Raw genomic sequence first — 27,293 nt, forward strand, 5'->3', positions numbered from 1 at the left:
TCCTATGCTTTCAATGCAATTCCAGTCTACCTCCTGAAATCGGTTTCCTGCAATTCTGCCCCGCTTTCAAGTCCTCTTGGCAGCCTTACTTCAGTCTATTTTTGGACGATAGCTGTCATTTATAACTCTGCAGGTTTGTGAATTACAGTGCCCCTGAGCTCCTTTCTTCAACTCGCTTTCTTTTGAGCTGGCCGCAACACCGCAGGATGGCTTCAGGCCCTAATCTGGTTCCGGTACGGCACGCTGAGCCTTTGGTTATTTCCTCTTCCGGGTGGGAAATGAGAGTTAAATTTGCCCGTCCAGACACCTCCAGCTAGCCTCTCATTGGTTCTCGCTATTCCTGTTCATCTTCCGCAGAAATTGCAAACTGGGCCAAACAGGAGGTTAAAGGCGCTGACTCTCCAAGTCGGGAGAGTGTTAGTAAAGCGTCTGGAATGTTGCACCCGAGTACCAGGTACGAAAACTGAGACATATTTGAACACGTCTCCCGATCACATGGTTGATCATACTCTAGGTTCCACATGCATGTTTTAGCTGAAGGAAGAATACCTTAAACCTGGGTAGTTGAAACCCGTGGAATGGGTACCATGCAATATGACTTCAAAGGGTCTTCATTTGCTCACTGAACCTCTCCAATCCTATCACTGCTGCGTTTATGCCCCTGTACACATGCTTGATTCTCTTTCGGAGACATAGCAATCCATAGGTTTTAAGATACTTACTAGTCAGGTACATTCTTAGGCGTTTAATATGCGGTGTTGAGTCCATTTCGTTGAGCAAGGAGTAGCTCTTGTCTATTCCATATTTGGCTTAAGGAACTTTATCTGTGCTCATTTCAATCTCTGGTTTTATGCAGCACCCCAACTCACCTTTACCCTTAAGCAAGCATAAGTTGGTTTTCTAAATTTGAGTCCCTGTTCTGTTCTGTAATTCAGTTCCTGTGTAGCCAAGTTTACATTCCGTGTATTACTGATATCTTATGATGTTTCTTTTTCTGTGTGACTTACTTCAGTTAGAATCATCATACCTGAATCCACTCATTGTGCTGCTAAGGGCCTGAAGACACAGATTTCATTGCTGAGTGATATTGCTTTGTAAGTAAATACCACAAGTTCTTTATCCATTTTTCACTTTCTGCGATGTTGAACTTGTACTGTAAACGAGGTTCTTGTAAACAGAGCCGTTCCAAACTTTGGGGTGGCTGTGTCTTTTTGATTTTAATTTCCCTAAGCTATAGGACCATAAGTGGAAGTGCCCTAGGTTCTGTTGCTTTGTTTTTTACATGTTTCAGGAAACACCATACACTTCTCCCAAGTGGTTGTTGGCAATTTACATCCCGCCCATCAGCATAACAAGGCTCCCAGTTCTCCATGGCCTGTCCTGCCTTTCTGGATTTTACACTTTTTTCAGATGGCCCTTTTGACTGGGGGGAAGTGAGACTTCATTGTAGTGCAGATTTCCTTTGCAAGCTTGCTTGGTTGGCCAAAAAGGGCGTATGCGTTTTTTCCTGAATATATTCAGGAAAAAACGCATACGCCCTTTTTGGCCAAGTGCATCATTGTGGACGTCCTGCCTCTTTTCCTATGCTTTCAATGCAATTCCAGTCTACCTCCTGAAATCGGTTTCCTGCAATTCTGCCCCGCTTTCAAGTCCTCTTGGCAGCCTTACTTCAGTCTATTTTTGGACGATAGCTGTCATTTATAACTCTGCAGGTTTGTGAATTACAGTGCCCCTGAGCTCCTTTCTTCAACTCGCTTTCTTTTGAGCTGGCCGCAACACCGCAGGATGGCTTCAGGCCCTAATCTGGTTCCGGTACGGCACGCTGAGCCTTTGGTTATTTCCTCTTCCGGGTGGGAAATGAGAGTTAAATTTGCCCGTCCAGACACCTCCAGCTAGCCTCTCATTGGTTCTCGCTATTCCTGTTCATCTTCCGCAGAAATTGCAAACTGGGCCAAACAGGAGGTTAAAGGCGCTGACTCTCCAAGTGGGGAGAGTGTTAGTAAAGCGTCTGGAATGTTGCACCCGAGTACCAGGTACGAAAACTGAGACATATTTGAACACGTCTCCCGATCACATGGTTGATCATACTCTAGGTTCCACATGCATGTTTTAGCTGAAGGAAGAATACCTTAAACCTGGGTAGTTGAAACCCGTGGAATGGGTACCATGCAATATGACTTCAAAGGGTCTTCATTTGCTCACCGAACCTCTCCAATCCTATCACTGCTGCGTTTATGCCCCTGTACACATGCTTGATTCTCTTTCGGAGACATAGCAATCCATAGGTTTTAAGATACTTACTAGTCAGGTACATTCTTAGGCGTTTAATATGCGGTGTTGAGTCCATTTCGTTGAGCAAGGAGTAGCTCTTGTCTATTCCATATTTGGCTTAAGGAACTTTATCTGTGCTCATTTCAATCTCTGGTTTTATGCAGCACCCCAACTCACCTTTACCCTTAAGCAAGCATAAGTTGGTTTTCTAAATTTGAGTCCCTGTTCTGTTCTGTAATTCAGTTCCTGTGTAGCCAAGTTTACATTCCGTGTATTACTGATATCTTATGATGTTTCTTTTTCTGTGTGACTTACTTCAGTTAGAATCATCATACCTGAATCCACTCATTGTGCTGCTAAGGGCCTGATGACACAGATTTCATTGCTGAGTGATATTGCTTTGTAAGTAAATACCACAACTTCTTTATCCATTTTTCACTTTCTGCGATGTTGAACTTGTACTGTAAACGAGGTTCTTGTAAACAGAGCCGTTCCAAACTTTGGGGTGGCTGTGTCTTTTTGATTTTAATTTCCCTAAGCTATAGGACCATAAGTGGAAGTGCCCTAGGTTCTGTTGCTTTGTTTTTTAGATGTTTCAGGTAACACCATACACTTCTCCCGAGTGGTTGTTGGCAATTTACATCCCGCCCATCAGCATAACAAGGCTCCCAGTTCTCCATGGCCTGTCCTGCCTTTCTGGATTTTACACTTTTTTCAGATGGCCCTTTTGACCGGGGGGAAGTGAGACTTCATTGTAGTGCAGATTTCCTTTGCAAGCTTGCTTGGTTGGCCAAAAAGGGCGTATGCGTTTTTTCCTGAATATATTCAGGAAAAAACGCATACGCCCTTTTTGGCCAAGTGCATCATTGTGGACGTTCTGCCTCTTTTCCTATGCTTGCAATGCAATTCCAGTCTACCGCCTGAAATCGGTTTCCTGCAATTCTGCCCTGCTTTCAAGTCCTCTTGGCAGCCTTACTTCAGTCTATTTTTGGACGATAGCTGTCATTTATAACTCTGCAGGTTTGTGAATTACAGTGCCCCTGAGCTCCTTTCTTCAACTCGCTTTCTTTTGAGCTGGCCGCAACAAGGCAGGATGGTTTCAGGCCCTAATCTGGTTCCGGTACGGCACGCTGAGCCTTTGGTTATTTCCTCTTCCTGGTGGGAAATGAGAGTTAAATTTGCCCGTCCAGACACCTCCAGCTAGCCTCTCATTGGTTCTCGCTATTCCTGTTCATCTTCCGCAGAAATTGCAAACTGGGCCAAACAGGAGGTTAAAGGCGCTGACTCTCCAAGTGGGGAGAGTGTTAGTAAAGCGTCTGGAATGTTGCACCCGAGTACCAGGGGAGGAAAACTGAGACATATTTGAACACGTCTCCCGTTCACATGGTTGATCATACTTGGGTTCCACATGCATGTTTTAGCTGAAGGAAGAATACCTTAAACCTGGAGAGTTGAGACCCGTGTAATGGGTACCATGCAATATGACTTAAAAGGGTCTTCATTTGCTCACCGAACCTCTCCAATCCTATCACTGCTGCGTTTATGCCCCTGTACACATGCTTGATTCTCTTTCGGAGACATAGCAATCCATAGGTTTTACGATACTTACTAGTCAGGTACATTCTTAGGCGTTTAATATGCGGTGTTGAGTCCATTTCGTTGAGCAAGGAGTAGCTCTTGTCTATTCCATATTTGACTTAAGGAACTTTATCTGTGCTCATTTCAATCTCTGGTTTTATGCAGCACCCCAACTCACCTTTACCCTTAAGCAAGCATAAGTTGGTTTTCTAAATTTGAGACCCTGTTCTGTTCTGTAATTCAGTTCCTGTGTAGCCAAGTTTACATTATGTGTATTACTGATATCTTATGATGTTTCTTTTTCTGTGTGACTTATTTCAGTTAGAATCAACATACCTGAATCCACTCATTGTGATGCTAAGGGCCTGATGACATAGATTTCATTGCTGAGTGATATTGCTTTGTAAGTAAATACCACAACTTCTTTATCCATTTTTCACTTTCTGCGATGTTGAACTTGTACTGTAAACGAGGTTCTTGTAAACAGAGGCGTCCCAAACTTTGGGGTGGCTGTGTCTTTTTGATTTTAATTTCCCTAAGCTATAGGACCATAAGCGGCAGTGCCCTAGGCTCTGTTGCTTTGTTTTTTAGATGTTTCAGGAAACACCATACACTTCTCCCGAGTGTCTGTTGGCAATTTACATCCCGCCCATCAGCATAACAAGGCTCCCAGTTCTCCATGGCCTGTCCTGCCTTTCTGGATTTTACACTTTTTTCAGATGGCCCTTTTGACCGGGGGGAAGTGAGACTTCATTGTAGTGCAGATTTCCTTTGCAAGCTTGCTTGGTTGGCCAAAAAGGGCGTATGCGTTTTTTCCTGAATATATTCAGGAAAAAACGCATACGCCCTTTTTGGCCAAGTGCATCATTGTGGACGTTCTGCCTCTTTTCCTATGCTTTCAATGCAATTCCAGTCTACCTCCTGAAATCGGTTTCCTGCAATTCTGCCCCGCTTTCAAGTCCTCTTGGCAGCCTTACTTCAGTCTATTTTTGGACGATAGCTGTCATTTATAACTCTGCAGGTTTGTGAATTACAGTGCCCCTGAGCTCCTTTCTTCAACTCGCTTTCTTGTGACCTGGCCGCAACACCGCAGGATGGCTTCAGGCCCTAATCTGGTTCCAGCCCGGCACGCTGAGCCTTTGGTTAATTCCTCTTCCTGGTGGGAAATGAGAGTTAAATTTGCCCGTCCAGACACCTCCAGCTAGTCTCTCATTGGTTCTCGCTATTCCTGTTCATCTTCCGCAGAAATTGCAAACTGGGCCAAACAGGAGTTTAAAGGGACTGACTCTCCAAGTGGGGAGAGTGTTAGTAAAGCGTCTGGAATGTTGCACCCGAGTACCAGGGGAGGAAAACTGAGACATATTTGAACACGTCTCCCGATCACATGGTTGATCATACTCTAGGTTCCATATGCATGTTTTAGCTGAAGGAAGAATACCTTAAACCTGGGTAGTTGAAACCCGTGGAATGGGTACCATGCAATATGATTTCAAAGGGTCTTCATTTGCTCACCGACCCTCTCCAATCCTATCACTGCTGCGTTTATGCCCCTGTACACATGCTTGATTCTCTTTCGGAGACATAGCAATCCATAGGTTTTAAGATACTTACAAGTCAGGTACATTCTTAGGCGTTTAATATGCGGTGTTGAGTCCATTTCGTTGAGCAAGGAGTAGCTCTTGTCTATTCCATATTTGGCTTAAGGAACTTTATCTGTGCTCATTTCAATCTCTGGTTTTATGCAGCACCCCAACTCACCTTTACCCTTAAGCAAACATAAGTTGTTTTTCTAAATTTGAGACCCTGTTCTGTTCTGTAATTCAGTTCCTGTGTAGCCAAGTTTCCATTCCGTGTATTACTGATATCTTATGATGTTTCTTTTTCTGTGTGACTTACTTCAGTTAGAATCATCATACCTGAATCCACTCATTGTGCTGTTAAGGGCCTGATGACATAGATTTCATTGCTGAGTGATATTGCTTTGTAAGTGAATACCACAACTTCTTTATCCATTTTTCACTTTCTGCGATGTTGAACTTGTACTGTAAACGAGGTTCTTGTAAACAGAGCCGTCCCAAACTTTGGGGTGGCTGTGTCTTTTTGATTTTAATTTCCCTAAGCTATAGGACCATAAGTGGAAGTGCCCTAGGTTCTGTTGCTTTGTTTTTTAGATGTTTCAGGTAACACCATACACTTCTCCCGAGTGGTTGTTGGCAATTTACATCCCGCCCATCAGCATAACAAGGCTCCCAGTTCTCCATGGCCTGTCCTGCCTTTCTGGATTTTACACTTTTTTCAGATGGCCCTTTTGACCGGGGGGAAGTGAGACTTCATTGTAGTGCAGATTTCCTTTGCAAGCTTGCTTGGTTGGCCAAAAAGGGCGTATGCGTTTTTTCCTGAATATATTCAGGAAAAAACGCATACGCCCTTTTTGGCCAAGTGCATCATTGTGGACGTTCTGCCTCTTTTCCTATGCTTTCAATGCAATTCCAGTCTACCTCCTGAAATCGGTTTCCTGCAATTCTGCCCCGCTTTCAAGTCCTCTTGGCAGCCTTACTTCAGTCTATTTTTGGACGATAGCTGTCATTTATAACTCTGCAGATTTGTGAATTACAGTGCCCCTGAGCTCCTTTCTTCAACTCGCTTTCTTTTGAGCTGGCCGCAACACCGCAGGATGGCTTCAGGCCCTAATCTGGTTCCAGTACGGCACGCTGAGCCTTTGGTTATTTCCTCTTCCTGGTGGGAAATGAGAGTTAAATTTGCCCGTCCAGACACCTCCAGCTAGCCTCTCATTGGTTCTCGCTATTCCTGTACATCTTCCGCAGAAATTGCAAACTGGGCCAAACAGGAGGTTAAAGGGACAGACTCTCCAAGTCGGGAGAGTGTTAGTAAAGCGTCTGGAATGTTGTACTTGAGTACCAGGGTACGAAAACTGAGACATATTTGAACACGTCTCCCGATCACATGGTTGATCATACTCTAGGTTCCATATGCATGTTTTAGCTGAAGGAAGAATACCTTAAACCTGGGTAGTTGAAACCCGTGGAATGGGTACCATGCAATATGATTTCAAAGGGTCTTCATTTGCTCACTGACCCTCTCCAATCCTATCACTGCTGCGTTTATGCCCCTCTACACATGCTTGATTCTCTTTCGGAGACATAGCAATCCATAGGTTTTAAGATACTTACAAGTCAGGTACATTCTTAGGCGTTTAATATGCGGTGTTGAGTCCATTTCGTTGAGCAAGGAGTAGCTCTTGTCTATTCCATATTTGGCTTAAGGAACTTTATCTGTGCTCATTTCAATCTCTGGTTTTATGCAGCACCCCAACTCACCTTTACCCTTAAGCAAGCATAAGTTGTTTTTCTAAATTTGAGACCCTGTTCTGTTCTGTAATTCAGTTCCTGTGTAGCCAAGTTTCCATTCCGTGTATTACTGATATCTTATGATGTTTCTTTTTCTGTGTGACTTACTTCAGTTAGAATCATCATACCTGAATCCACTCATTGTGCTGTTAAGGGCCTGATGACATAGATTTCATTGCTGAGTGATATTGCTTTGTAAGTGAATACCACAACTTCTTTATCCATTTTTCACTTTCTGCGATGTTGAACTTGTACTGTAAACGAGGTTCTTGTAAACAGAGCCGTTCCAAACTTTGGGGTGGCTGTGTCTTTTTGATTTTAATTTCCCTAACTATAGGACCATAAGTGGAAGTGCCCTAGGTTCTGTTGCTTTGTTTTTTAGATGTTTCCGGAAACACCGTACACTTCTCCCAAGTGTCTGTTGGCAATTTACATCCCGCCCATCAGCATAACAAGGCTCCCAGTTCTCAATTGCCTGTTGCCTTTCTGTATTTTACACTTTTTTCAGATGGCCCTTTTGACCGGGGGGAAGTGAGACTTCATTGTAGTGCAGATTTCCTTTGCAAGCTTGCTTGGTTGGCCAAAAAGGGCGTATGCGTTTTTTCCTGAATATATTCAGGAAAAAACGCATACGCCCTTTTTGGCCAAGTGCATCATTGTGGACGTTCTGCCTCTTTTCCTATGCTTTCAATGCAATTCCAGTCTACCTCCTGAAATCGGTTTCCTGCAATTCTGCCCCGCTTTCAAGTCCTCTTGGCAGCCTTACTTCAGTCTATTTTTGGACGATAGCTGTCATTTATAACTCTGCAGGTTTGTGAATTACAGTGCCCCTGAGCTCCTTTCTTCAACTCGCTTTCTTGTGACCTGGCCGCAACACCGCAGGATGGCTTCAGGCCCTAATCTGGTTCCAGGCCGGCACGCTGAGCCTTTGGTTAATTCCTCTTCCTGGTGGGAAATGAGAGTTAAATTTGCCCGTCCAGACACCTCCAGCTAGCCTCTCATTGGTTCTCGCTATTCCTGTTCATCTTCCGCAGAAATTGCAAACTGGGCCAAACAGGAGGTTAAAGGGACTGACTCTCCAAGTGGGGAGAGTGTTAGTAAAGCGTCTGGAATGTTGCACCCGAGTACCAGGGGAGAAAAACTGAGACATATTTGAACACGTCTCCCGATCACATGGTTGATCATACTCTAGGTTCCATATGCATGTTTTAGCTGAAGGAAGAATACCTTAAACCTGGGTAGTTGAAACCCGTGGAATGGGTACCATGCAATATGATTTCAAAGGGTCTTCATTTGCTCACCGACCCTCTCCAATCCTATCACTGCTGCGTTTATGCCCCTGTACACATGCTTGATTCTCTTTCGGAGACATAGCAATCCATAGGTTTTAAGATACTTACAAGTCAGGTACATTCTTAGGCGTTTAATATGCGGTGTTGAGTCCATTTCGTTGAGCAAGGAGTAGCTCTTGTCTATTCCATATTTGGCTTAAGGAACTTTATCTGTGCTCATTTCAATCTCTGGTTTTATGCAGCACCCCAACTCACCTTTCCCCTTAAGCAAGCATAAGTTGGTTTTCTAAATTTGAGACCCTGTTCTGTTCTGTAATTCAGTTCCTGTGTAGCCAAGTTTACATTCCGTGTATTACTGATATCTTATGATGTTTCTTTTTCTGTGTGACTTACTTCAGTTAGAATCATCATACCTGAATCCACTCATTGTGCTGCTAAGGGCCTGATGACACAGATTTCATTGCTGAGTGATATTGCTTTGTAAGTAAATACCACAACTTCTTTATCCATTTTTCACTTTCTGCGATGTTGAACTTGTACTGTAAACGAGGTTCTTGTAAACAGAGGCGTCCCAAACATTGGGGTGGCTGTGTCTTTTTGATTTTAATTTCCCTAAGCTATAGGACCATAAGCGGCAGTGCCCTAGGCTCTGTTGCTTTGTTTTTTAGATGTTTCAGGAAACACCATACACTTCTCCCGAGTGTCTGTTGGCAATTTACATCCCGCCCATCAGCATAACAAGGCTCCCAGTTCTCCATGGCCTGTCCTGCCTTTCTGGATTTTACACTTTTTTCAGATGTCCCTTTTGACCGGGGGGAAGTGAGACTTCATTGTAGTGCAGATTTCCTTTGCAAGCTTGCTTGGTTGGCCAAAAAGGGCGTATGCGTTTTTTCCTGAATATATTCAGGAAAAAACGCATACGCCCTTTTTGGCCAAGTGCATCATTGTGGACGTTCTGCCTCTTTTCCTATGCTTTCAATGCAATTCCAGTCTACCTCCTGAAATCGGTTTCCTGCAATTCTGCCCCGCTTTCAAGTCCTCTTGGCAGCCTTACTTCAGTCTATTTTTGGACGATAGCTGTCATTTATAACTCTGCAGGTTTGTGCATTACAGTGTCCCTGAGCTCCTTTCTTCAACTCGCTTTCTTGTGACCTGGCCGCAACACCGCAGGATGGCTTCAGGCCCTAATCTGGTTCCGGCACAGCACGCTGAGCCTTTGGTTATTTCCTCTTCCTGGTTGGAAATGAGAGTTAAATTTACCCGTCCAGACACCTCCAGCTAGTCTCTCATTGGTTCTCGCTATTCCTGTTCTTCTTCCGCAGAAATTGCAAACTGGGCCAAACAGGAAGTTAAAGGCGCTGACTCTCCAAGTGGGGAGAGTGTTAGTAAAGCGTCTGGAATGTTGCACCCGAGTACCAGGGGAGGAAAACTGAGACATATTTGAACACGTCTCCCGTTCACATGGTTGATCATACTTGGGTTCCACATGCATGTTTTAGCTGAAGGAAGAATACCTTAAACATGGAGAGTTAAGACCCGTGTAATGGGTACCATGCAATATGACTTCAAAGGGTCTTCATTTGCTCACCGAACCTCTCCAATCCTATCCCTGCTGCGTTTATGCCCCTGTACACATGCTTGATTCTCTTTCGGAGACATAGCAATCCATAGGTTTTAAGATACTTACTAGTCAGGTACATTCTTAGGCGTTTAATATGCGGTGTTGAGTCCATTTCGTTGAGCAAGGAGTAGCTCTTGTCTATTCCATATTTGACTTAAGGAACTTTATCTGTGCTCATTTCAATCTCTGGTTTTATGCAGCACCCCAACTCACCTTTACCCTTAAGCAAGCATAAGTTGGTTTTCTAAATTTGAGACCCTGTTCTGTTCTGTAATTCAGTTCCTGTGTAGCCAAGTTTCCATTCCGTGTATTACTGATATCTTATGATGTTTCTTTTTCTGTGTGACTTACTTCAGTTAGAATCATCATACCTGAATCCACTCATTGTGCTGCTAAGGGCCTGATGACACAGATTTCATTGCTGAGTGATATTGCTTTGTAAGTAAATACCACAACTTCTTTATCCATTTTTCACTTTCTGCGATGTTGAACTTGTACTGTAAACGAGTTTCTTGTAAACAGAGGCGTCCCAAACATTGGGGTGGCTGTGTCTTTTTGATTTTAATTTCCCTAAGCTATAGGACCATAAGCGGCAGTGCCCTAGGCTCTGTTGCTTTGTTTTTTAGATGTTTCAGGAAACACCATACACTTCTCCCGAGTGTCTGTTGGCAATTTACATCCCGCCCATCAGCATAACAAGGCTCCCAGTTCTCCATGGCCTGTCCTGCCTTTCTGGATTTTACACTTTTTTCAGATGTCCCTTTTGACCGGGGGGAAGTGAGACTTCATTGTAGTGCAGATTTCCTTTGCAAGCTTGCTTGGTTGGCCAAAAAGGGCGTATGCGTTTTTTCCTGAATATATTCAGGAAAAAACGCATACGCCCTTTTTGGCCAAGTGCATCATTGTGGACGTTCTGCCTCTTTTCCTATGCTTTCAATGCAATTCCAGTCTACCTCCTGAAATCGGTTTCCTGCAATTCTGCCCCGCTTTCAAGTCCTCTTGGCAGCCTTACTTCAGTCTATTTTTGGACGATAGCTGTCATTTATAACTCTGCAGGTTTGTGCATTACAGTGTCCCTGAGCTCCTTTCTTCAACTCGCTTTCTTTTGAGCTGGCCGCAACACCGCAGGATGGCTTCAGGCCCTAATCTGGTTCCGGCACAGCACGCTGAGCCTTTGGTTATTTCCTCTTCCTGGTTGGAAATGAGAGTTAAATTTACCCGTCCAGACACCTCCAGCTAGTCTCTCATTGGTTCTCGCTATTCCTGTTCTTCTTCCGCAGAAATTGCAAACTGGGCCAAACAGGAGGGTAAAGGCGCTGACTCTCCAAGTGGGGAGAGTGTTAGTAAAGCATCTGGAATGTTGCACCCGAGTACCAGGGGAGGAAAACTGAGACATATTTGAACACGTCTCCCGTTCACATGGTTGATCATACTTGGGTTCCACATGCATGTTTTAGCTGAAGGAAGAATACCTTAAACATGGAGAGTTAAGACCCGTGTAATGGGTACCATGCAATATGACTTCAAAGGGTCTTCATTTGCTCACCGAACCTCTCCAATCCTATCACTGCTGCGTTTATGCCCCTGTACACATGCTTGATTCTCTTTCGGAGACATAGCAATCCATAGGTTTTAAGATACTTACTAGTCAGGTACATTCTTAGGCGTTTAATATGCGGTGTTGAGTCCATTTCGTTGAGCAAGGAGTAGCTCTTGTCTATTCCATATTTGACTTAAGGAACTTTATCTGTGCTCATTTCAATCTCTGGTTTTATGCAGCACCCAAACTCACCTTTACCCTTAAGCAAGCATAAGTTGGTTTTCTAAATTTGAGACCCTGTTCTGTTCTGTAATTCAGTTCCTGTGTAGCCAAGTTTACATTCCGTGTATTACTGATATCTTATGATGTTTCTTTTTCTGTGTGACTTACTTCAGTTAGAATCATCATACCTGAATCCACTCATTGTGCTGCTAAGGGCCTGATGACACAGATTTCATTGCTGAGTGATATTGCTTTGTAAGTAAATACCACAACTTCTTTATCCATTTTTCACTTTCTGCGATGTTGAACTTGTACTGTAAACGAGGTTCTTGTAAACAGAGGCGTCCCAAACATTGGGGTGGCTGTGTCTTTTTGATTTTAATTTCCCTAAGCTATAGGACCATAAGCGGCAGTGCCCTAGGCTCTGTTGCTTTGTTTTTTAGATGTTTCAGGAAACACCATACACTTCTCCCGAGTGTCTGTTGGCAATTTACATCCCGCCCATCAGCATAACAAGGCTCCCAGTTCTCCATGGCCTGTCCTGCCTTTCTGGATTTTACACTTTTTTCAGATGGCCCTTTTGACCGGGGGGAAGTGAGACTTCATTGTAGTGCAGATTTCCTTTGCAAGCTTGCTTGGTTGGCCAAAAAGTGCGTATGCGTTTTTTCCTGAATATATTCAGGAAAAAACGCATACGCCCTTTTTGGCCAAGTGCATCATTGTGGACGTTCTGCCTCTTTTCCTATGCTTTCAATGCAATTCCAGTCTACCTCCTGAAATCGGTTTCCTGCAATTCTGCCCCGCTTTCAAGTCCTCTTGGCAGCCTTACTTCAGTCTATTTTTGGACGATAGCTGTCATTTATAACTCTGCAGGTTTGTGCATTACAGTGACCCTGAGCTCCTTTCTTCAACTCGCTTTCTTGTGACCTGGCCGCAACACCGCAGGATGGCTTCAGGCCCTAATCTGGTTCCGGCACGGCACGCTGAGCCTTTGGTTATTTCCTCTTCCTGGTGGGAAATGAGAGTTAAATTTACCCGTCCAGACACCTCCAGCTAGCCTCTCATTGGTTCTCGCTATTCCTGTTCATCTTCCGCAGAAATTGCAAACTGGGCCAAACAGGAGGGTAAAGGCGCTGACTCTCCAAGTGGGGAGAGTGTTAGTAAAGCGTCTGGAATGTTGCACCCGAGTACCAGGGGAGGAAAACTGAGACATATTTGAACACGTCTCCCGTTCACATGGTTGATCATACTTGGGTTCCACATGCATGTTTTAGCTGAAGGAATAATACCTTAAACCTGGAGAGTTGAGACCCGTGTAATGGGTGCCATGCAATATGACTTTAAAGGGTCTTCATTTGCTCAGCGAACCTCTCCAATCCTATCACTGCTGCGTTTATGCCCCTGTACACATGCTTGATTCTCTTTTGGAGACATAGCAATCCATAGGTTTTACGATACTTACTAGTCAGGTACATTCTTAGGCGTTTAATATGCGGTGTTGAGTCCATTTCGTTGAGCAAGGAGTAGCTCTTGTCTATTCCATATTTGACTTAAGGAACTTTATCTCTGCTCATTTCAATCTCTGGTTTTATGCAGCACCCCAACTCACCTTTCCCCTTAAGCAAGCATAAGTTGGTTTTCTAAATTTAAGACCCTGTTCTGTTCTGTAATTCAGTTCCTGTGTAGCCAAGTTTACATTCCGTGTATTACTGATACCTTATGATGTTTCTTTTTCTGTGTGACTTAGTTCAGTTAGAATCATCATACCTGAATCCACTCATTGTGATGCTAAGGGCCTGATGACATAGATTTCATTGCTGAGTGATATTGCTTTGTAAGTAAATACCACAACTTCTTTATCCATTTTTCACTTTCTGCGATGTTGAACTTGTACTGTAAACGAGGTTCTTGTAAACAGAGGCGTCCCAAACTTTGGGGTGGCTCTGTCTTTTTGATTTTAATTTCCCTAAGCTATAGGACCATAAGTGGCAGTGCCCTAGGCTCTGTTGCTTTGTTTTTTAGATGTTTCAGGAAACACCATACACTTCTCCCGAGTGTCTGTTGGCAATTTACATCCCGCCCATCAGCATAACAAGGCTCCCAGTTCTCCATGGCCTGTCCTGCCTTTCCGGATTTTACACTTTTTTCAGATGGCCCTTTTGACCGGGGGGAAGTGAGACTTCATTGTAGTGCAGATTTCCTTTGCAAGCTTGCTTGGTTGGCCAAAAAGGGCGTATGCGTTTTTTCCTGAATATATTCAGGAAAAAACGCATACGCCCTTTTTGGCCAAGTGCATCATTGTGGACGTTCTGCCTCTTTTCCTATGCTTTCAATGCAATTCCAGTCTACCTCCTGAAATCGGTTTCCTGCAATTCTGCCCCGCTTTCAAGTCCTCTTGGCAGCCTTACTTCAGTCTATTTTTGGACGATAGCTGTCATTTATAACTCTGCAGGTTTGTGAATTACAGTGCCCCTGAGCTCCTTTCTTCAACTCGCTTTCTTGTGACCTGGCCGCAACACCGCAGGATGGCTTCAGGCCCTAATCTGGTTCCGGCCCGGCATGCTGAGCCTTTGGTTAATTCCTCTTCCTGGTGGGAAATGAGAGTTAAATTTGCCCGTCCAGACACCTCCAGCTAGCCTCTCATTGGTTCTCGCTATTCCTGTTCATCTTCCGCAGAAATTGCAAACTGGGCCAAACAGGAGGTTAAAGGGACTGACTCTCCAAGTGGGAAGAGTGTTAGGAAAGCGTCTGGAATGTTGCACCCGAGTACCAAGGGAGGAAAACTGAGACATATTTGAACACGTCTCCCGATCACATGGTTGATCATACTCTAGGATCCACATGCATGTTTTAGCTGAAGGAAGAATACCTTAAACCTGGGTATTTGAAACCCGTGGAATGGGTACCATGCAATATGACTTCAAAGGGTCTTCATTTGCTCACCGAACCTCTCCAATCCTATCACTGCTGCGTTTATGCCCCTGTACACATGCTTGATTCTCTTTCGGAGACATAGCAATTCTTAGGTTTTAAGATACTTACAAGTCAGGTACATTCTTAGGCGTTTAATATGCGGTGTTGAGTCCATTTCGTTGAGCAAGGAGTAGCTCTTGTCTATTCCATATTTGGCTTAAGGAACTTTATCTGTGCTCATTTCAATCTCTGGTTTTATGCAGCACCCCAACTCACCTTTACCCTTAAGCAAGCATAAGTTGTTTTTCTAAATTTGAGACCCTGTTCTGTTCTGTAATTCAGTTCCTGTGTAGCCAAGTTTACATTCCGTGTATTAGTGATATCTTATGATGTTTCTTTTTCTGTGTGATTTATTTCAGTTAGAATCATCGTACCTGAATCCACTCATTATGCTGCTATGGGCCTGATGACATAGATTTCATTGCTGAGTGATACTGCATTGTACGTAAGTACCACAAGTTCTTTATCCATTTTTCACTTTCTGTGATATTGAACTTGTACGGTAAACGAGGTTCTTGTAAACGGAGGCGTCCCAAACTTTGGGGTGGCTGTGTCTTTTTGATTTTAATTTCTCTAAGCTATAGGACCATAAGTGGAAGTGCCCTAGGCTCTGTTGCTTTGTTTTTTAGATGTTTCAGGAAACACCATACACTTCTCCCAAGTGTCTGTTGGCAATTTACATCCCGCCCATCAGCATAACAAGGCTCCCAGTTCTCCATGGCCTGTCCTGCCTTTCTGGATTTTACACTTTTTTCAGATGGCCCTTTTGACCGGGGGGAAGTGAGACTTCATTGTAGTGCAGATTTCCTTTGCAAGCTTGCTTGGTTGGCCAAAAAGGGCGTATGCATTTTTTCCTGAATATATTCAGGAAAAAACGCATACGCCCTTTTTGGCCAAGTGCATCATTGTGGACGTTCTGCCTCTTTTCCTATGCTTTCAATGCAATTCCAGTCTACCTCCTGAAATCGGTTTCCTGCAATTCTGCCCCGCTTTCAAGTCCTCTTGGCAGCCTTACTTCAGTCTATTTTTGGACGATAGCTGTCATTTATAACTCTGCAGGTTTGTGAATTACAGTGCCCCTGAGCTCCTTTCTTCAACTCGCTTTCTTTTGAGCTGGCCGCAACACCGCAGGATGGCTTCAGGCCCTAATCTGGTTCCGGTACGGCACGCTGAGCCTTTGGTTATTTCCTCTTCCTGGTGGGAAATGAGAGTTAAATTTGCCCGTCCAGACACCTTCAGCTAGCCTCTCATTGGTTCTCACTATTCCTGTTCATCTTCCGCAGAAATTGCAAACTGGGCCAAACAGGAGGTTAAAGGCGCTGACTCTCCAAGTGGGGAGAGTGTTAGTAAAGCGTCTGGAATGTTGCACCCGAGTACCAGGGGAGAAAAACTGAGACATATTTGAACACGTCTCCCGTTCACATGGTTGATCATACTCTGGGTTCCACATGCATGTTTTAGCTGAAGGAAGAATACCTTAAACCTGGAGAGTTGAGACCCGTGGAATGGGTACCATGCAATATGACTTCAAAGGGTCTTCATTTGCTCACCGAACCTCTCCAATCCTATCACTGCTGCGTTTATGCCCGTGTACACACGCTTGATTCTCTTTTGGAGACATAGCAATCCATAGGTTTCAAGATACTTACTAGTCAGGTACATTCTTAGGCGTTTAATATGGGGTGTTGAGTCCATTTCGTTGAGCAAGGAGTAGCTCTTGTCTATTCCATATTTGACTTAAGGAACTTTATCTGTGCTCATTTCAATCTCTGGTTTTATGCAGCACCCCAACTCACCTTTCCCCTTAAGCAAGAATAAGTTGTTTTTCTAAATTTGAGACCCTGTTCTGTTCTGTAATTCAGTTTCTGTGTAGCCAAGTTTACATTCCGTGTATTACTGATATCTTATGATGTTTCTTTTTCTGTGTGACTTATTTCAGTTAGAATCATCGTACCTGGATCTACTCATTATGCTGCTACGGGCCTGATGACATAGATTTCATTGCTGAGTGATACTGCATTGTACGTAAGTACCACAGCTTCTTTATCCATTTTTCACTTTCTGCGATGTTGAACTTGTACTGTAAACGAGGTTCTTGTAAACAGAGCCGTTCCAAACTTTGGGGTGGCTGTGTCTTTTTGATTTTAATTTCCCTAAGCTATAGGACCATAAGTGGAAGTGCCCTAGGCTCTGTTGCTTTGTTTTTTAGATGTTTCAGGAAACACCATACACTTCTCCCGAGGGTCTGTTGGCAATGTACATCCCGCCCATCAGCATAACAAGGCTCCCAGTTCTCAATGGCCTGTTGCCTTTCTGGATTTTACACTTTTTTCAGATGGCCCTTTTGACCGGGGGGAAGTGAGACTTCATTGTAGTGCAGATTTCCTTTGCAAGCTTGCTTGGTTGGCCAAAAAGGGCGTATGCGTTTTTTCCTGAATATATTCAGGAAAAAACGCATACGCCCTTTTTGGCCAAGTGCATCATTGTGGACGTTCTGCCTCTTTTCCTATGCTTCCAATGCAATTCCAGTCTACTTCCTGAAATCAGTTTCCTGCAATTCTGCCCCGCTTTCATGTCCTCTTGGCAGCCTTACTTCAGTATATTTTTGGACGATAGCTGTCATTTATAACTCTGCAGGTTTGTGAATTACAGTGCCCCTGAGCTCCTTTCTTCAACTCGCTTTCTTTTGAGCTGGCCGCAACACCGCAGGATGGCTTCAGGCCCTAATCTGGTTCCGGTACGGCACGCTGAGCCTTTGGTTATTTCCTCTTCCTGGTGGGAAATGAGAGTTAAATTTGCCCGTCCAGACACCTCCAGCTAGCCTCTCATTGGTTCTCGCTATTCCTGTTCATCTTCCGCAGAAATTGCAAACTGGGCCAAACAGGAGGTTAAAGGCGCTGACTCTCCAAGTGGGGAGAGTGTTAGTAAAGCGTCTGGAATGTTGCACCCGAGTACCAGGGGAGGAAAACTGAGACATATTTGAACACGTCTCCCGTTCACATGGTTGATCATACTTGGGTTCCACATGCATGTTTTAGCTGAAGGAAGAATACTTAAACCTGGAGAGTTGAGACCCGTGTAATGGGTACCATGCAATATGACTTCAAAGGGTCTTCATTTGCTCACCAAACCTCTCCAATCCTATCACTGCTGCGTTTATGCCCCTGTACACATGCTTGATTCTCTTTTGGAGACATAGCAATCCATAGGTTTTAAGATACTTACTAGTCAGGTACATTCTTAGGCGTTTAATTTGGGGTGTTGAGTCCATTTCATTGAGTAAGGAGTAGCTCTTGTCTATTCCATATTTGGCTTAAGGAAATTTATCTGTGCTCATTTCAATCTCTGGTTTTATGCAGCACCCCAACTGACCTTTCCCCTTAAGCAAGCATAAGTTGGTTTTCTAAATTTGTGACCCTATTCTGTTCTGTAATTCAGTTCCTGTGTAGCCAAGTTTACATTCCGTGTATTAGTGGTATCTTATGGTGTTTCTTTTTCTGTGTGACTTATTTCAGTTAGAATCATCGTACCTGAATCCATTCATTATGCTGCTACGAGCCTGATGACATAAATTTCATTGCTGAGTGATACTGCATTGTACGTAAGTAGCACAAGTTGTTTATCCAGTTTTCACTTTCTGTGATATTGAACTTGTACGGTAAATGAGGTTCTTGTAAACAGAGGCGTCCCAAACTTTGGGGTGGATTTGTCTTTTTTATTTTAATTTCCCTAAGCTATAGGACCATAAGTGGAAGTGACCTAGGCTCTGTTGCTTTGTTTTTTAGATGTTTCAGGAAACACCATACACTTCTCCCGAGTGTCTGTTGGCAATTTACATCCCGCCCATCAGCATAACAAGGCTCCCAGTTCTCCATGGCCTGTCCTGCCTTTCTGGATTTTACACTTTTTTCAGATGGCCCTTTTGACCGGGGGGAAGTGAGACTTCATTGTATTGCAGATTTCCTTTGCAAGTTTGCTTGGTTGGCCAAAAAGGGCGTATGCGTTTTTTCCTGAATATATTCAGGAAAAAACGCATACGCCCTTTTTGGCCAAGTGCATCATTGTGGACGTTCTGCCTCTTTTCCTATGCTTTCAATGCAATTCCAGTCTACCTCCTGAAATCGGTTTCCTGCAATTCTGCCCCGCTTTCAAGTCCTCTTGGCAGCCTTACTTCAGTATATTTTTGGACGATAGCTGTCATTTATAACTCTGCAGGTTTGTGAATTACAGTGCCCCTGAGCTCCTTTCTTCAACTAGCTTTCTTGTGACCTGGACGCAACACCGCAGGATGGTTTCAGGCCCTAATCCGGTTCCGGCACGACACGCTGAGCCTTTGGTTAATTCCTCTTCCTGTTGGGAAATGAGAGTTAAATTTGCCCGTCCAGACACCTCCAGCTAGTCTCTCATTGGTTCTTGCTATTCCTGTTCATCTTCCGCAGAAATTGCAAACTGGGCCAAACAGGAGGTTAAAGGGACTGACTCTCCAAGTCGGGAGAGTGTTAGTAAAGCATCGGGAATGTTCCACCCGAGTACCAGGGGAGGAAAACTGAGACATATTTGAACACGTCTCCCGATCACATGGTTGATCATACTCTAGGTTCCACATGCATGTTTTAGCTGAAGTAAGAATACCTTAAACCTGGGTAGTTGAAACCCGTGGAATGGGTACCATGCAATATGACTTCAAAGGGTCTTCATTTGCTCACCGAACCTCTCCAATCCTATCACTGCTGCGTTTATGCCCCTGTACACATGCTTGATTCTCTTTTGGAGACATAGCAATCCATAGGTTTTAAGATACTTACTAATCAGGTACATTCTTAGGCGTTTAATATGCGGTGTTGAGTCCATTTCGTTGAGCAAGGAGTAGCTCTTGTCTATTCCATATTTGGCTTAAGGAACTTTATCTGTGCTCATTTCAATCTCTGGTTTTATGCAGCAACCCAACTCACCTTTCCCCTTAAGCAAGCAGAAGTTAGTTTTCTAAATTTGAGACCATGTTCTGTTTTGGAATTCAGTTCCTGTGTAGCCAAGTTTACATTCCGTGTATTAGTGATAACTTATGATGTTTCATTTTCTGTGTGACTTATTTCAGTTACAATCATCATACCTGAATCCACTCATTGTGCTGCTAAGGGCCTGATGACATAGATTGCATTGCTGAATGATATTGCTTTTTAAGTAAATACCACAACTTCTTTATCCATTTTTCACTTTCTGCAATGTTGAACTTGTACTGTAAACGAGGATCTTGTAAACAGAGGCGTCCCAAACTTTGGGGTGGCTGTGTCTTTTTGATTTTAATTTCCCTAAGCTATAGGACCATAAGTGGAAGTGCCCTAGGCTCTGTTGCTTTGTTTTTTAGATGTTTCTGGAAACACCATACACTTCTCCTGAGTGTCTGTTGGCAATTTACATCCCGCCCATCAGCATAACAAAGCTCCCAGTTCTCCATGGCCTGTCCTGCCTTTCTGGATTTTACACTTTTTTCAGATGGCCCTTTTGACCGGGGGGAAGTGAGACTTCATTGTAGTGCAGATTTCCTTTGCAAGCTTGCTTAGTTGGCCAAAAAGGACGTATGCGTTTTTTCCTGAATATATTCAGGAAAAAATGCATACGCCCATTTTGGCCAAGTGCATCATTGTGGACGTTCTGCCTCTTTTCCTATGCTTTCAATGCAATTCCAGTCTACCTCCTGAAATCGGTTTCCTGCAATTCTGCCCCGCTTTCAAGTCCTCTTGGCAGCCTTACTTCAGTATATTTTTGGACGATAGCTGTCATTTATAACTCTGCAGGTTTGTGAATTACAGTGCCCCTGAGTTCCTTTCTTCAACTCGCTTTCTTTTGAGCTGGCCGCAACACCGCAGGATGGCTTCAGGCCCTAATCTGGTACCGGCACGGCACGCTGAGCCTTTGGTTATTTCCTCTTCCTGGTGGGAAATGAGAGTTAAATTTGCCCGTCCAGACACCTTCAGCTAGCCTCTCATTGGTTCTCACTATTCCTATTCACCTTCTGCAGAAATTGCAAACTGGGACAAACAGGAGGTTAAAGGCGCTGACCCTCCAAGTGGGGAGAGTGTTAGTAAAGCGTCTGGAATGTTGCACCCGAGTACCAGGGGAGGAAAACTGAGACATATTTGAACACGTCTCCCGTTCACACGGTTGATCATACTCTGGGTTCCACATGCATGTTTTAGCTGAAGGAAGAATACCTTAAACCTGGAGAGTTGAGACCCGTGGAATGGGTACCATGCAATATGACTTCAAAGGGTCTTCATTTGCTCACCGAACCTCTCCAATCCTATCACTGCTGCGTTTATGCCCCTGTACACACGCTTGATTCTCTTTCGGAGACATAGCAATCCATCGGTTTTAAGATACTTACTTGTCAGGTACATTCTTCGTTGTTTAATATGGGTTGTTGAGTCATTTCGTTGAGCAAGGAGTAGCTCTTGTCTATTCCATATTTGGCTTAAGGAACTTTATCTGTGCTCATTTCAATCTCTGGTTTTATGCAGCACCCCAACTCAACTTTCACCTTAAGCAAGCATAAGTTGGTTTTCTAAATTTGAGACCCTGTTCTGTTTTGTAATTCAGTTCCTCTGTAGCCAAGTTTACATTCCATGTATTAGTGATATATATTGATGTTTCTTTTTCTGTGTGACTTATTTCAGTTAGAATCATCATACCTGAATCCACTCATTGTGCTGCTACAGGCCTGATGACATAGATTTCATTGTTGAGTGATACTGCATTGTATGTGAGTACCACAACTTCTTTATCCATTTTTCACTGTCTGTGATATTGAACTTGTACGGTAAACGAGGTTCTTGTAAACAGAGCCGTCCCAAACTTTGGGGTGGCTGTGTCTTTTTGATTTTAATTTCCCTAAGCTATAGGACCATAAGTGGAAGTGCCCTAGGCTCTGTTGCTTTGTTTTTTAGATGTTTCAGGAAACACCATACACTTCTCCCGAGTGTCTGTTGGCAATTTACATCCCGCCCATCAGCATAACAAGGCTCCCAGTTCTCCATGGCCTGTCCTGCCTTTCTGGATTTTACACTTTTTTCAGATGGCCCTTTTGACCGGGGGGAAGTGAGACTTCATTGTAGTGCAGATTTCCTTTGCAAGCTTGCTTGGTTGGCCAAAAAGGGCGTATGCGTTTTTTCCTGAATATATTCAGGAAAAAACGCATACGCCCTTTTTGGCCAAGTGCATCATTGTGGACGTTCTGCCTCTTTTCCTATGCTTTCAATGCAATTCCAGTCTACCTCCTGAAATCGGTTTCCTGCAATTCTGCCCCGCTTTCAAGTCCTCTTGGCAGCCTTACTTCAGTATATTTTTGGACGATAGCTGTCATTTATAACTCTGCAGGTTTGTGAATTACAGTGCCCCTGAGCTCCTTTCTTCAACTCGCCTTCTTGTTAGCTGGCCGCAACACCGCAGGATGGCTTCAGGCCCTAATCTGGTTCCGGCACGGCACGCTGAGCCTTTGGTTATTTCCTCTTCCTGGTGGGAAATGAGAGTTAAATTTGCCCGTCCAGACACCTCCAGCTAGTCTCTCATTGGTTCTCGCTATTCCTGTTCATCTTCCGCAGAAATTGCAAACTGGGCCAAACAGGAGGTTAAAGGCGGTGACTCTCCAAGTGGGGAGAGTGTTATTAAAGCATCTGGAATGTTGCACCCGAGTACCAGGGGAGGAAAACTGAGACATATTTGAACACGTCTCCCGTTCACATGGTTAATCATACTCTGGGTTCCACATGCATGTTTTAGCTGAAGGAAGAATACCTTAAACCTGGAGAGTTGAGACCCGTGTAATGGGTACCATGCAATATGACTTCAAAGGGTCTTCATTTGCTCACCGAACCTCTCCAATCCTATCACTGCTGCGTTTATGCCCCTGTACACACGCTTGATTCTCTTTCGGAGACATAGCAATCCATAGGTTTTAAGATACTTACTAGTCAGGTACATTCTTAGGCGTTTAATATGCCGTGTTGAGTCCATTTCGTTGAGCAAGGAGTAGCTCTTGTCTATTCCATATTTGGCTTAAGGAACTTTATCTGTGCTCATTTCAATCTCTGGTTTTATGCAGCACCCCAACTCACCTTTCCCCTTAAGCAAGCATAAGTTGGTTTTCTAAATTTGAGACCCTGTTCTGTTTCGGAATTCAGTTCCTTTGTAGCCAAGTTTACATTCCGTGTATTAGTGATATCTTATGATGTTTCTTTTTCTGTGTGACTTATTTCAGTTAGAATCATCGTACCTGAATCCACTCATTATGCTGCTACGGGCCTGATGACATAGATTTCATTGCTGAGTGATACTGCATTGTACGTAAGTTCCACAAGTTCTTTATCCATTTTTCACTTTCTGTGATATTGAACTTGTACGGTAAACTAGGTTCTTGTAAACAGAGGCGTCCCAAACTTTGGGGTGGCTGTGTCTTTTTGATTTTAATTTCCCTAAGCTATAGGACCATAAGTGGAAGTGCCCTAGGCTCTGTTGCTTTGTTTTTTAGATGTTTCAGGAAACACCATACACTTCTCCCGAGTGTCTGTTGGCAATTTACATCCCGCCCATCAGCATAACAAGGCTCCCAGTTCTCCATGGCCTGTCCTGCCTTTCTGGATTTTACACTTTTTTCAGATGGCCCTTTTGACCGGGGGGAAGTGAGACTTCATTGTAGTGCAGATTTCCTTTGCAAGCTTGCTTGGTTGGCCAAAAAGGGCATATGCTTTTTTTCCTGAATATATTCAGGAAAAAACGCATACGCCCTTTTTGGCCAAGTGCATCATTGTGGACGTTCTGCCTCTTTTCCTATGCTTTCAATGCAATTCCAGTCTACCTCCTGAAATCGGTTTCCTGCAATTCTGCCCCGCTTTCAAGTCCTCTTGGCAGCCTTACTTCAGTATATTTTTGGACGATAGCTGTCATTTATAACTCTGCAGGTTTGTGAATTACAGTGCCCCTGAGCTCCTTTCTTCAACTCGCTTTCTTTTGAGCTGGCCGCAACACCGCAGGATGGCTTCAGGCCCTAATCTGGTTCCGGCACGGCACGCTGAGCCTTTGGTTATTTCCTCTTCCTGGTGGGAAATGAGAGTTAAATTTGCCCATCCAGACACCTCCAGGTAGTCTCTCATTGGTTCTCCCTATTCCTGTTCATCTTCTGCAGAAATTGCAAACTGGGCCAAACCGGAGGTTAAAGGCGCTGACCCTCCAAGTGGGGAGAGTGTTAGTAAAGCGTCTGGAATGTTGCACCCGAGTACCAGGGGAGGAAAACTGAGACATATTTAAACACGTCTCCCGTTCACACGGTTGATCATACTCTGGGTCCCACATGCATGTTTTAGCTGAAGGAAGAAAACCTTAAACCTGGAGAGTTGAGACCTGTGGAATGGGTACCATGCAATATGACTTCAAAGGGTCTTCATTTGCTCACCACACCTCTCCAATCCTATCACTGCTGCGTTTATGCCCCTGTACACATGCTTGATTCTCTTTCGGAGACATAGCAATCCATAGGTTTCAAGATACTTACTAGTCAGGTACATTCTTAGGCGTTTAATATGCGGTGTTGAGTCCATTTCGTTGAGCAAGGAGTAGCTCTTGTTTATTCCATATTTGGCTTAAGGAACTTTATCTGTGCTCATTTCAATCTCTGGTTTTATGCAGCACCCCAACTCACCTTTCCCCTTAAGCAAGCATAAGTTGGTTTTCTAAATTTGAGACCCTGTTCTGTTTTGGAATTCAGTTCCTGTGTAGCCAAGTTTACAATCCGTGTATTAGTGATATCTTATGATGTTTCTTTTTCTGTGTGAATTATTTCAGTTAGAATCATCGTACCTGAAACCACTCATTGTGCTGCTATGGGCCTGATGACATCGATTTCATTGCTGAGTGATACTGCATTGTCCGTAAGTACCACAAGTTCTTTATCCATTTTTCACTTTCTGTGATATTGAACTTGTATATAAAACGAGGTTCTTGTAAACAGAGGCGTCCCAAACTTTGGGGTGGCTGTGTCGTTTTGATTTTAATTTCCCTAAGCTATAGGACCATAAGTGGAAGTGCCCTAGGCTCTGTTGCTTTGTTTTTTAGATGTTTCAGGAAACACCATACACTTCTCCCGAGTGTCTGTTGGCAATTTACATCCCGCCCATCAGCATAACAAGGCTCCCAGTTCTCCATGGCCTGTCCTGCCTTTCTGGATTTTACACTTTTTTCAGATGGCCCTTTTGACCGGGGGGATGTGAGACTTCATTGTAGTGCAGATTTCCTTTGCAAGCTTGCTTGGTTGGCCAAAAAGTGCGTATGCGTTTTTTCCTGAATATATTCAGGAAAAAACGCTTATGCCCTTTTTGGCCAAGTGCATCATTGTGGACGTTCTGCCTCTTTTCCCATGCTTTCAATGCAATTCCAGTCTACCTCCTGAAATCGGTTTCCTGCAATTCTGCCCCGCTTTCAAGTCCTCTTGGCAGCCTTACTTCAGTATATTTTTGGACGATAGCTGTCATTTATAACTCTGCAGGTTTGTGAATTACAGTGCCCCTGAGCTCCTTTCTTCACTCACTTTCTTTTGAGCTGCCTGCAACACCGCAGGATGGCTTCAGGCTCTAATCTGGTTCCGGCACGGCATGCTGAGCCTTTGGTTATTTCCTCTTCCTGGTGGGAAATGAGAGTTAAATTTGCCCTTCCAGACACCTCCAGCTAGTCTCTCATTGGTTCTCGCTCTTCCTGGTCATCTCCCGCAAAATTGCAAACTGGGCCAACCAGGAGGTTAAAGGGACTGACTCTCCAAGTCGGGAGAGTGTTAGTAAAGCGTCTGGAATTTTGCACCCAAGAACCAGGGTATGAAAACTGAGACATATTTGAACACGTCTCCCGATCACATGGTTGATCATACTCTGGGTTCCACATGCATGTTTTAGCTGAAGGAAGAATACCTTAAACCTGGGTAGTTGAAACCCGTGGAATTTGTACCAAGCAATATGACTTCAAAGGGTCTTCATTTGCTAACCGAACCTCTCCAATCCTATCACTGCTGCGTTTATGCCCCTGTACACACGATTGATTCTCTTTCGGAGACATAGCAATCCATAGGTTTTAAGATACTTACTAGTCAGGTACATTCTTAGGCGTTTAATATGCGGTGTTGAGTCCATTTCGTTGAGCAAGGAGTAGCTCTAGTCTATTCCATATTTGGCTTAAGGAACTTTATCTGTGCTCATTTCAATCTCTGGTTTTATGCAGCACCCCAACTCACCTTTCCCCTTAAGCAAGCATAAGTTGGTTTTCTAAATTTGAGACCCTGTTCTGTTTTGGAATTCAGTTCCTGTGTAGCCAAGTTTACATTCCGTGTATTAGTGATATCTTATGATGTTTCTTTTTCTGTGTGACTTATTTCAGTTAGAATCATCGTACCTGAATCCACTCATTATGCTGCTATGGGCCTGATGACATCGATTTCATTGCTGAGTGATACTGCATTGTACGTAAGTACCACAAGTCGTTTATCCATTTTTCACTTTCTGTGATATTGAACTTGTACGGTAAACGAGGTTCTTGTAAACAGAGGCGTCCCAAACTTTGGGGTGGCTGTGTCTTTTTGATTTTAATTTCCCTAAGCTATAGGACCATAAGTGGAAGTGCCCTAGGCTCTGTTGCTTTCTTTTTTAGATGTTTCAGGAAACACCATACACTTCTCCCGAGTGTCTGTTGGCAATTTACATCCCGCCCATCAGCATAACAAGGCTCCCAGTTCTCCATGGCCTGTCCTGCCTTTCTGGATTTTACACTTTTTTCAGATGGCTCTTTTGACCGGGGGGAAGTGAGACTTCATTGTAGTGCAGATTTCCTTTGCAAGCTTGGTTGGTTGGCCAAAAAGGGCGTATGCGTTTTTTCCTGAATATATTCAGGAAAAAACGCATACGCCCTTTTTGGCCAAGTGCATCATTGTGGACGTTCTGCCTCTTTTCCTATGCTTTCAATGCAATTCCAGTCTACCTCCTGAAATCGGTTTCCTGCAATTCTGCCCCGCTTTCAAGTCCTCTTGGCAGCCTTACTTCAGTATATTTTTGGACGATAGCTGTCATTTATAACTCTGCAGGTTTGTGAATTACAGTGCCCCTGAGCTCCTTTCTTCAACTCGCTTTCTTTTGAGCTGGCCGCAACACCGCAGGATGGCTTCAGGCTCTAAACTGGTTCCGGCACGGCACGCTGAGCTTTTGGTTATTTCCTCTTCCTGGTGGGAAATGAGAGTTAAATTTGCCCGTCCAGACACCTCCAGCTAGTCTCTCATTGGTTCTCCCTATTCCTGTTCATCTTCCGCAGAAATTGCAAACTGGGCCAAACAGGAGGTTAAAGGCGCTGACTCTCCAAGTGGGGAGAGTGTTAGTAAAGCGTCTGGAATGTTGCACCCGAGT

The sequence above is a fragment of the Delphinus delphis genome, unplaced genomic scaffold, assembly GCF_949987515.2.
Source record: "Delphinus delphis unplaced genomic scaffold, mDelDel1.2 scaffold_48, whole genome shotgun sequence".
Taxonomy (NCBI): Eukaryota; Metazoa; Chordata; class Mammalia; order Artiodactyla; family Delphinidae; genus Delphinus; species Delphinus delphis.